At 30.8% G+C, this 13,056-nt stretch overlaps 1 long non-coding RNA gene across 1 annotated transcript; it reads left to right on the forward strand.

The window, feature by feature from the left end:
• The first annotated feature begins 737 nt into the window (after positions 1-737).
• Positions 738-10,036, forward strand: LOC112941378 (uncharacterized). The gene is made up of 3 exons (XR_011220769.1): positions 738-8,511; positions 8,793-8,898; positions 9,793-10,036. It is a non-coding gene; the product is annotated as an uncharacterized lncRNA (long non-coding RNA).
• Positions 10,037-13,056: the final 3,020 nt, after the last annotated feature.

The raw sequence follows: 13,056 nt of genomic DNA on the forward strand, positions 1-13,056 counted from the left end.
AGGGGAGAAGAGATAATTCAAGTTTATTTTTTTAATGGATCTTGTAATCGGGTTTGGGTCAAGGGATGTCAATATGGGTAAGTTGGGTTAGAAGAAAGTTTGGTGGGTTTGAATTAAACTTTATCCAATAGAAAGACGCTACCTAATAATTATTATTAATAATAATAATTACAAAATATAAGTTGGTTTGTTTAAAGGGTAATAGTGGACCATAAAGGTTGACTTAGGGGTGTTTTTATCACAATAGACGGATGAGAGGTAATTTCAAATCTTTTTGAATACTACATGAGTATTTTTGACCCTTTTCCGATTATTGTATTATTGATTGGATGAACTAAGAAGAGAAAACATAGTCTGAAACAATGGCAACACCTATTAAGCAACTTTTTAATGTTGCGAAAAAGACTTAATAGCTTGTGAATAAGTTTTTATGAGACTAATTAGTCCAGATTGTTTTTAAGAAGAATTAAAAGCTATTGTCTCCAATTTCTTCAATAGTGTCGATGGAGAAAGAGGTGAAAAGATTGACGACGAGAATAGGTGAAAGAATCATTCTTATTAGTGGAAACCAAATAAGAATTCTAAAAAACTCTTATAATTAATTTAGAGTCCAAGTTACTATAAAATATTTTTTTGTTATTTTATATAAATATTAATAATATGTGAATACAATAAGAGGAATAATCATTTCTAAAAATAAATTGATGTTGTAATTTTCTTGTCCATTGTCAGGTAAAAGAGGCTATTCTCTAAAAAATTTGACAAAATGCATAAGAATCACATGCGATACAATAGAATCACATCAGATACATGTATATTTTTTGTATCTAGTGTAATTCACATGATATTATAGACAAATTTCATTCACCGCTCTCTTATCTCGATCGTTTATCTGGTATCTCAGTTATATGTGAATTAGAAAAGATACATGTATTTAAATTGTATTTAATGTGATTCACATGTATTGCGAATACATAAGCGAATCTTACTTGCCTCTATCCCTATTTTTGTTTATATGATAGCAAAAAATATATATTTAGGTTTATTTGACATGAAATTTTGTATGAAACTATGCAATCAGGTAGTTTTTTCTTTTAAAAATTTAAATTACATAACTAAATAATTTTTCAATTTTAAATCACCTGACCTTTACAACAATTTTTGTGTGTCGTGGGTTAAAATTTTAATTATTTTCTAGGGAGGTAGAACAAACCCAACTTATTTTGTTTGTTTAATTTTGAGCGGGGTCATTGACTCGCTTATGTATTAACTCCATCCATTAAATATTGAATTGATATATAGCCCAAATAATTTAATGATGAATCTTGTCAAAATAATTTTAAATAAATACTATTTTGTTATTTGATATATTATATCTAGCTATAATAATATAACTTTTAATTAAAATTATAAAAGAGCAAGTAAAACAATTAAGACTTAGTAAAATTGAGAGAGAATTATAACCCACATTTTTTCTTAAATAACTTGTGAATGAATCAATAAATCATTCATTTATTAATTCAATTTATTTTAACTACCTTAAATTCAACCAACACTCTCATTTAACACCTCTAAATTTTTCCAATAGGCAAACAAAATTTTTGTTTTAATTATTTTCCCAAAATACAAAACACACGCCGTTAATTAGTTTAAGTGCAATTAGGTTTTACTTTATTCTGTTGATTTATGTTTTACCCAAAATCTACTGAGTAGTTGCTTCCAATTCTACAAATGTCTAGTGCTTCACACTTGCAATTAAGTTGAATTATGTTTTTCCTAATTTGCAGCTTTTCCACCTATTCTTTTTTTTTTGGTTAATTTTCTTCTTTTGATATAAAATCCAAAGCTTTTGGACCAGAAAATTGTATGATTTTGTTTGGGGGATGCTATAGTTATTTGGAGAAGCACAAAGCCAAAGTAGATATATTCTTTGTTATGCAGTCTTATTTGGGAGTACCGACAAAGATGTAATCAAACGAAGACCCGCACAACAAAGAGGTGAGGTGAACATAAATCATAGATCCACTAATTTTGTTTCAGTGCAATTAGGTTTTACTTTATTCTTTTGATTTATGTTTTACCCAAAATCTATTGAGTTGTTGATTCCAATTCTACAAATGTCTAGTGATACACACTTGCAATAAGGTTAAATTATGTTTTTCCTAATTTGCAGTTTTTCTACCGATTCTTTTTTTTTTTGTTTTGTTAATTTTCTTCTTTTGATATAAGATCCAAAGCTTTTGGACAAGAAAATTGTATGATTTTGTTTGGGGATGCTATAGTTATTTGGAGAAGCACAAAGCCAAAGTATATATATTCTTTAATATGCAGTCTTAATTGGGACTATCGACGAAGATCTAATCAAACGGAGACCCGCACAACAAAGAGGTGAGGTGAACATAAATAATAGATCCACTAATTTAGTTTCCAGTGCAATAAGGTTTTACTTTATTCTTTTAATTTATGTTTTACCAAAAATCTACTGAGTTGTTGCTTCCAATTCTACAAATGTCTAGTGATTCACACTTGCAATTAAGTTACATTATATTTTATCTAATTTGCAGCTTTTCCACCGATTTTTTTTTGTTAATTTTCTTCTTTTGATATAAGACCCAAAGCTTTTGGACCATAAAATTGTATGATTTTATTTGGGGATGCAGTAGTTATTTAGAGAACTACAAAGTAAAAGTAGATATATTGTTTGATATACAGTCTTATTGGGGAGTATCAACGAAGATGGAATCAAACAGAGACCCGCACAACAATGAGTTGAGGTGAACATAAATCATAGATCCACTAATTTAGTTTCTAGTGCAATTAGGTTTTACTTTATTCTTTTGATTTATGTTTTACCCAAAATCTACTGACTTGTAGCTTCCAATTCTACAAATGTCTAGTGCTTCACACTTGCAATTAAGTTAAATTATGTTTTTCCTAATTTGTAGCTTTTCCACCGATTCTTTTTTTTTTAATTTTCTTCTTTTGATATAAGATCCAAAGCTTTTGGACCAGAAAATTGTATGATTTTGGTTGGGGATGCAATAGTTATTTGGAGAAGCACAAAGCCAAAGTAGATATATTGTTTGCTATACTGTCTTAATTGTGAGTATCGACAAAGATGTAAACAAACGGAGACCCACACAACAAAGAGGTGAGGTGAACATAAATCATAGATCCACTAATTTAGTTTCCGGTGCAATTAGGTTTTACTTTATTCTTTTGATTTATATTTTACCCAAAATCTACTGAGTTGTTGCTTACAATTCTACATATGTCTAGTGCATCACACTTTGCAGTTAAGTTAAATTATGTTTTTCCTAATTTGCAGCTTTTCCACCGATTCTTTTTTTTTTTTGTTAATTTTCTTCTTTTGATATAAGATCCAAAGCTTTTTGACCAGAAAATTGTATGATTTTGTTTGGGGATGCTATAGTTATTTGGAGAAGCACAAAACCAAAGTAGATATATTCTTTGATATGCAGTCTTATTTGGGAGTATTGACGAAGATTAAATCAAACGGAGACCCACACAACAAAGAGGTGAGGTGAAAATAAATCATAGATCCACTAATTTTGTTTCAGTGCAATTAGCTTTTACTGTATTCTTTTGATTTATGTTTTACCCAAAATCTACTGAGTTGTTGCTTCCAATTCTACAAATGTCTAGTGCTTCACACTTGCAATTAAGTTAAATTATGTTTTTCCTAATTTGCAGCTTTTCCACCGATTCTTTTTCTTTTTTGTTAATTTTCTTATTTCGATATAAGATCCAAAGCTTTTGGACCAGAAAATTGTATGATTTTGTTTGCGATGCAATAGTTATTTGGTGAACTACAAAGCAAAAGTAGATATATTGTTTGATATACAGTCTTAATTGGGAGTATCGACGAAGATGTAATCAAACATAGACCCGCACAACAAAGAGGTGAGGTGAACATAAATCATAGATCCACTAATTTAGTTTCCAATAGAATTAGGTTTTACTTTATTCTTTTGATTTATGTTTTACCCAAAATCTACTGAGTTGTAGCTTCAAATTCTACAAATGCGTAGTGCTTCTAACTTGCAATAAAGTTAAATTATGTTTTTCCTAATTTGCAGCATTTCCACCGATTCTTTTTTTTTGGTAATTTTATTCTTTTGATATAAGATCCAAAGCTTTTGGACCAAAAAATTGTATGATTGTTTTTGGGGATGCTATGGTTATTTGGAGAAGCACAAAGCCAAAGTAGATATATTCTTTGATATGCAGTCTTATTTGGGAGTATCAACAAAGATGTAATCAAACGGAGATCCGCACAACAAAGAGGTGAGGTTAACATAAATCTTAGATCCACTAATATTGTTTCAGTGCAATTAGGTTTTACTTTATTCTTTTGATTTATGTTTTACCCAAAATCTACTGGGTTATGCTTCCAATTCTACAAATGTCTAGTGATTCACACATGCAATTAGGTTAAATTATATTTTTCCTAATTTGCAGTTTTTCCAACGATTCTCTTTTTTTGTTTTGTTAATTTTCTTTTTTTGATATAAGATCCAAAGCTTTTGGACCAGAAAATTGTATGATTTTGTTTAGGGAGGCTACAGTTATTTGGAGAAGCAGAAAGCCAAAGTATATATATTCTTTAATATGCAGTCTTAATAGGGACTATCGACGAAGATCTAATCAAATAGAGACCCGCACAACAAAGAGGTGAGGTGAACATAAATCATAGATCCACTAATTTAGTTTCCAGTGCAATTAGGTTTTACTTTATTCTTTTGATTTATGTTTTACCCAAAATCTACTGAGTTGTTGCTTCCAATTCCACAAATGTCTAGTTTTCACACTTGAAATTATTTTAAATTTTGTTTTTCCTAATTTGCAGCTTTTCCAACGATTCTCTTTTTTTTTTGTTAATTTTCTTATTCTGATATAAGATCCAAAACTTTTGGACTATAAAATTGTATGATTTTGTTTGGGAATGCTATAGTTATTTGGAGAAGCACAAAGCCAAAGTAGATATGTTGTTTGATATACAGTCTTAATTGGGAGTATCGATGAAGATTTAACCAAACGGAGACCCGCACAACAACGAGGTGAGGTGAACATAAATCATAGATCCACTAATTTAGTTTCCAGTGCAATTAGGTCTTACTTTATTCTTTTAATTTATGTTTTAACCAAAATCTACTGAGTTGTTGATTTCAATTCTAGAAATGTCTAGTGCTTCACACTTACAATTAAGTTAAATTATGATTTTCCTAATTTGCAGCTTTTCCACTGATTCTTTTTTTTGGTTAATTTTCTTCTTTTGATATAAGATCCAAAGCTTTTGGTCCAGAAAATTGTATGATTTTGTTTGGGGATGCTATAGTTATTTGGAGAAGCACAAAGCCAAAGTAGATATATTCTTTGATATGCAGTCTTAATTTGGAGTATCGACGAAGATCTAATCAAACGAATACCCGACAAATGTATAGTACTTCACACTTGCAATAAGGTTACATTATGTTTTTCCTAATTTGTAGCTTTTCCACCGATTCTTTTTTTTGTTTTGTTAATTTTCTTATTTTTTTACAAAACAACAAAGCTTTTGGACCAGAAAATTGTATGATTTTGTTTGGGGATGCAATAGTTATTTGGAGAAGCACAAAGCAAAAGTAGATATATTCTTTGATATACAGTATTAATTGGGAGTGTCGAAAAATATATAAACAAACGGAGACCCGCACAACAAAGAGGTGAGGTGAACATAAATCATAGATCCACTAAATTAGTTTCCAGTGCAATTAGGTTTTACTTTATTCTTTTTATTTATGTTTTACCCAAAATCTACTGAGTTGTTTGCTTCCAATTCTACAAATTTCTAGTGCTTCACACTTGCAATTAAGTTAAATAATATTTTTCCTAATTTGCTGCTTTTCCACTGATTCTTTTTTTTTTGTTAATTTTCTTCTTATGATATAAGATCCAAAGCTTTTGGTATAGAAAATTGTATGATTTTGTTTGGGGATGCTATAGTTATTTGGAGAAGCATAAAGCCAAAGTAGATATATTCTTTGATATGTTTTCTTAATTGGGAGTATCGACGAAGATCTAATTAAACGGAGACCCGATAAATGCCTAGTGCTTTACACTTGCAATTAAGTTACATTATGTTTTTCCTAATTTGCAGCTTTTCCACCGATTCTTTTTGTTGTTTTGTTAATTTTCTTCTTTTGATATAAGATCCAAAGCTTTTGGACCAGAAAATTGTAAGATTTTGTTTGGGGATGCAATAGTTATTTGGAGAAGAACAAAGCAAAAGTGGATAAATTGTTTGATATACAGTCTTAATTGGGAGTATCGACGAAGATGTAATCAAACGGAGACCCGCACAACAAAGAGGTTAGGTGAACATAAATCATTGATCCACTAATTTAGTTTCCAGTGCAATTAGGTTTTACTTTATACTTTTGATTTATGTTTTACCCAAAATCTACTGAGTTGTTGCTTACAATTCTACAAATGTCTAGTGATTCACACTTGCAATTAGGTTAAATAATATTTTTCCTAATTTGCAGCTTTTCCGCCGGTTCTTTTTTTTGTTTTGTTAATTTTCTTTTTTTGATAATAGGATCCAAAGCTTTTTGACCAGAAAATTGTATGATTTTTTTTGGGGATGCTATAGTTATTTGGAGAAGTACAAAGCCAAAGTATATATATTCTTTAATATGCAGTCTTAATTGGGACTATCGACGAAGATCTAATCAAACGAGGCCCACACAACAAAGAGGTGAGGTGAACATAAATCATAGATCCACTAATTTAGTTTCCAGTGCAATTAGGTTTTACTTTAGTCTTTTGATTTATGTTTTACCCAAAATCTATTGATTTGTAGCTTCCAATTCTACAAATGTCTAGTGCTTCCCACTTGCAATTGAGTTAAATTATCTTTTTCCTAATTTGCAGCTTTTTCACCGATTTTTTTTTTTAATTTTCTTCTTTTGATATAAGATTCAAAGCTTTTGGACCAGAAAATTGTATGATTTTGTTTGGGGATGCAATAGTAATTTGGAGAAGAACAAAGCCAAAGTAGATATATTGTTTGATATACTGTCTTAATTGGGAGTATCGGCGAAGATGTAATCAAACAGAGACACACACAACAAAGAGGAGAGGTTAACATAAATCATAGATCCACTAAGTTAGTTTCCAGTGCAATTAGGTTTTACTTTATTCTTTTTTATTTATGTTTTACCCAAAATCTACTGACTTGTTGCTTCCAATTCTACATATGTCTAGTGCTTCACACTAGCAGTTAAGTTAAATTATGTTTTTCCTATTTGGGAGTATTGACGAAGATGTAATCAAAACGAGACTCGCACAACAAAGAGGTGAGGTGAACGTAAATCATAGATCCACTAATTTTGTTTCAGTGCAATTACGTTTAACTTTATTCTTTTGATTTATGTTTTACCCTAAATCTACTAAGTTGTTGCTTCCAATTCTACAAATGTCTAGTGCTTTACACTTGCAATTAAGTTAAATTATGTTTTTCCTAATTTGCAGCTTTTCCACCGATTCTTTTTTTTTGTTAATTTTCTTCTTTTGATATAAGATCCAAAGCTTTTGGACTAGAAAATTGTATGATTTTGTTAGGGGATGTTATAGTTATTTGGAGAAGCACAAAGCCAAAGTATATATATTCTTTGATATGCAGTCTTAATTGGGAGTATCGACGAAGATTTAATCAAACGGAGACCTGCACAACAAAGAGGTGAGGTGAACATAAATCATAGATCCACTAATTTAGTTTCCAGTGCAATTCGGTTTTACTTTATTCTTTTGATTTATGTTTAACCCAAAATCTACTGAGTTGTTGCTTCCAATTCTACAAATGTCTAGTGCTTCACACTTGCAATTAAGTTAAATTATGTTTTTCTAATTTGCAGCTTTTCCACCGATTCTTTTTTTTTTGTTTTCTTCTTTTGATATAAGATCCAAAGCTTTTGGACCATAAAATTGTATGATTTTGTTTGGGGATGCTATAGTTATTTGCAGAAGCACAAAGCCAAAGTAGATATATTCTTTGATATGCAGTCTTAATTGGGAGTATCGATGAAGATTTAATCAAACGGAGACCCGCACAACAAAGAGGTGAGGTGAACATAAATCATAGATCCACTAATTTAGTTTCCAGTGCAATTGGATTTTACTTTATTCTTTTGATTTATGTTTTACCCAAAATCTACTGAGTTGTTGCTTCCAATTTTACAAATGTCTAGTCCTTCACACTTGCAATTAAGTTAAATTATGTTTTTCCGTATTTGCAGCTTTTCCACCGATTCTTTTTTTTTCTGGTTAGTTTTCTTCTTTTTATATAAGATCCAAAGCTTTTGGACCAGAAAATTGTATGATTTTGTTTGGGGATGCTATAGTTATTTGGAGAAGCACAAAGCCAAAGTAGATATATTCTTTGATATGCAGTCTTAATTGGGAGTATCGACAAAGATGTAATCAAACGGAGACCCGCACAACAAAGAGGTGAGGTGAACATAAATCATAGATCCACTAACTTAGTTTCCAGTGCAATTCGATTTTACTTTATTCTTTTGATTTATGTTTTACCTAAAATCTATTGAGTTGCTGCTTCCAATTCTACAAATGTCTTGTTCTTTACACTTGCAATTAAGTTAAATTATGTTTTTCCTAATTTGCAGCTTTTCCACCGATTCTTTTTTTTTTTGGTTAATTTTCTTCTTTAGATATAAGATCCAAAGCTTTTGGACCAGAAAATTGTACGATTTTGTTTGGGAGTGCTATAGTTATTTGGAGAAGCACAAAACTAAAGTAGATATATTCTTTGATATGCAGTCTTATTTGGGAGTTTCGACGAAGATTTAATCAAACGGAGACCCGCACAACAAAGAGGTGAGGTGAAGCTTTTGATTAGATAAAAGGCTCAGTCTTATTTGTTCATAAAATGGATTTCTTGCTAAAATTTACTTGAGAAACCTAGGATATGGTAGGGCATATTGGTCATAAAATTAATTTGATAATGTGGATCCTTTTATAAGAAATCATAAACCATCTGACGTATGGATTTTATGTTAATGTTTTATCATATATCTCTAACAACAACATACCTAGTATAGTTTCATAACGGATATTTGGGCAGAGTAGGATGTAAGTAGACCTTATTCTTGCCGGGACTAAAGTGATTAATTTCAATAGACTCTCAACTCGAAATTGATGTGTTTGAAGTAATCTCAAGGAGTAATGCCAAATGTGCTGTCAAAAAATAAATGATTTTGAAAACGAAGAATCTATAAACTGCAAAAATATAGATGCCTCAGTCGCTAGGCTGTATCAACTTCATGATTTATCTTGAACTTCAGACATTGATCCTTGTTTAAGAAAAACTTACATGTTTAATGCTTTAAAGTTCTTTGCATCCATTTATGGTTAAGAGAACCCTAATGTGAGTTGTTGAATAGTTAGTACATTATAATTTAGTATTATGAACAAGTCAACATATTGGAAAAATGCAAAATCAAGAGTTCCTTTAGTTTTCGATAAGATAATATTAGTTTTCAACCTAAAATTATAAATATTATTGAATATGCATAAGTAATAATAGCCTATCATAGTGACAATTGACCAATGCGTGTGGTACTAATAGTTCTAGACAGGCTGATCGTTTTTCCTCTTTCGCTTTCATTCAATAGCTCGTTTCAATTTTCACTTAAAGTAATGTTAAGAGTGTCGATATGTTGTATGTTGCATTTTATAACCCTAACTACAAAATGAAATAATTTCCTTTAGGTACAATCATACAGTCAGTGGATCATATCCTCTGTTTGGGTTTTTCACGTTCACTACGCGGTGGCACCTTCAAGGTCATTTATCTCTATGTATCTCTTTGTCTTTACTCAAGTAAGTCATCTTATTCAATGATGGTTTGGTCTATTTTTTCTTAATTCTTGATAGGAAATTTTTCACTATTAGGGAAGTCTAGTAGCTCATAGAACTATCATTTTCTTTTTAAATAAGACTCTTTTTGGGACAACATGGAAAATAAGACGTGTAAATTCTAATCAATGAAGTATTATACTGTTGAGGAAAGTAGGAAAGTTCAAAGTGCTCAACTTTTCAATTTTTATTTTTTCTTCTCTTTTATATTTGTATTTACTCGTTAATTTGATTCTGATTTTCATACTTAGTAGGCAAAAGTTTTCGTGTATTTTCTACTTGTATAGTAAAAGCTAATACTCCTATACAACAACTCTAATGCTTGCTTTAGCTGATATAGTATATAATATTATGATCATAGTTTAGTGATCTCATAAGTCTAGATATGCTTGGGAATCTAAGACTTGGATATGCAAGAATATGTTACTGTTAAATGTTTAGACTTGGTTTTTGCTCTAATTTGAGATATCTTTTAATGCATGATAATATTCAATACTCTCTTTTATCACTAATAGATGATGTGGTTTAGTCAACATCTTAAGGATAATACAGATCAAATTGAATGTTGATCTTTTTTAATTTTTTAAATAAAATGGTTTGGCTCAAGTCCAATTTATTCAAAACAAATTATATACAAGCTAAAGCTAAAAGCCTGGCCAAGAACAGGTCATGACTATCTAAACAGGAAATAAGCAAAAGGAAACAAAGGATAAAAGAAAAGAAATGTTAAAACTAAAGAAGTAACTAAAAGGAAAGTGAAAAACCATGGATGAACTCTGTGTAACATGTGATCCTAGATATTCACCCCTAAACTTGGACATTGAGCTCATCTAAATTGTTGCTGCTCTGTTGGAAATCAAGAAGATTGACCTTAGAAGGTACGAGACGAGGGAGGTAAGTAGCATTCTTGGAGCGTAATCAATTACTTATGGGATAAAATCGTTTTATCTTCAGCTCCAACTTATTGACCTTCATATTAGTATGCTTGCATTTCTATTTAGTGTTTATGAAACTGATCATTACAACATATTGAATACACAGATTGTGTTACAGATTCCATCTTTTTACCTCAATATGAACACACTCTAAATTAAATCATAATTTTGTCCCTTTTTTTCCACAGTTATAAGAGGTGAGAATTGAATCAAGACTACTTGAAAGCTAAATGTCGCCACATTTTTTATACTTTAGAAGAAACTCCAGGTATTTGTCTTACTTTAAGGAGTAATATTTAGTTATCAAGTTGTTGTGCGGAATTTGAGATAATACGAGAAAATATAAACGCGAAAAACGAGACAACGGATTTACGTGGTTCACCAATAAATTGGCTACGTCCACGGGAAGAGAGGGAGCAGTTTTATTATGGAGAGGCAAAAACAGAATTACAGAATAGGGTTTCCCATAGCGTCTATATATAGTGCTAAGCTACGCCCTAACAGGCTTGGGCCCAACATACAGAATCAAAAGCGAGACCCCCGTCCTTTCTGTTTGTAGCGGATCCGATTCAAGGCATTCAACACAAGTATATGACATAATTACTTTTATTAAGGAGCTTGAAATGAGATATTATCTAGTATAGTTTTAGTTAATCTTTATTTTATGATCATGGGTTTTAAATTATTCTATTTTTAATTTATGCAATTTAAAGTCAAATATAATATGAAAATGAAATAATTAAATTTCATCAAATGTTTTTAATTAGTGGCAAAAGATTGAACATTTTGCGATTACTATATATAACTTTTCAAGACATTTCATCACAACTTAAATTAGTTTGTCATAATTTGAATACATTTAGTGAAAATATATTTGTTCTAGTACCCTCCTTATCGAATATGAATTAATTTAATATTTTATGATGTCAATAAAAAACATACTTTTAATGACAAGATGATATATTCGACTACAAAATTGTTAATCTTCATTAGAGTGATAAACTTGTCACTAATTTATACATTTGAGGCCGAAATACTTTTTTGTATATAAAAGGTAGTCATTAGTGACGAAATTTCTTTTGTTCTACTACGAAATATATAAAATTTTAGACACGATTGGTATCGTCGCTAATTGAACTAAATAATTAGTGACCAAATAGTTTTGTCGGTGTTAATAACGTTCTTAGTGACAAAATTACTCTTATCAACTACAAAAAATACACATCTTATGACATTCAAATTCTTCACAAATAATATGCATTTTGTGCCGATTTTTTTGTTTTGTAGTTAATGGAATTTCTTTTGCGACGAAATATTGAATCGTCTTTAGTGACTCACCTTTAGTGACGACTGAATGACGAAATCTTTTCGTCACAAAATTTTTCTGACGAAATAATTTGTCCCTAATAATCAAATATGTTGTAGTGCTTCTAGATTTCACTATTTCCTTTCAGTTTCGTCTTATTAACCCACTTGACTCTAATGGTTTTGTGCTCGTTTGGAATATATGTTAACTCCCAAGTGTTATTTCCTTTAATAGAATCATGCCATCCATAGCTTTTCTCCATTTCTCCTCTTTGACAGCATTCTCAAAAGTTGTAGGATCACAATCTGCAAATAAAGCAAAGTGGGGAACATCTTCCTTAACAAGAATTGTTGTTACCTTATAATCCATCATCTATGTGGGCCATATGCAAGCACAACTAAGAGGCTGATCAGGTGCATTAATTTTTTCCAGAACTTCTGGTGAAATATTATAACCTGCTTCAGTAGAAATTTCAGCAATTTTGGCGGTTGAAACTACTTCTTCAACTTCATTATTAATTAGCATTGGAGTAATTGATGTGTATTCCAATACCAAGTATGCTTCTCATCAATAACATCTCTTCTAGTCACAACCTTCTTCGTCAAGGATTGAATAGCATGTAAGCTATATGGAGAAAATGATGTGCTAGCATGATGCAAAAAATGAGGTTGCAGCAGTTGTACTTGTGCCTATTCCACCTGGGAGATATGGTGTGTTGACTCAGGTAAAGGATGAGCTATCCTATGTATCTGTTTACAACAATTGCGAGGATGTATTTATGTTAGATATGTTCGGAGGAATGAATATGAGTCTTAATCATAGTGTGTGCGTAAATCTTGGACACAAGAAGTCTCGGCAAACATTGGAGAAAGACCT

This window comes from Solanum lycopersicum, chromosome 4, assembly GCF_036512215.1.
Source record: "Solanum lycopersicum chromosome 4, SLM_r2.1".
Classification (NCBI taxonomy): domain Eukaryota; kingdom Viridiplantae; phylum Streptophyta; class Magnoliopsida; order Solanales; family Solanaceae; genus Solanum; species Solanum lycopersicum.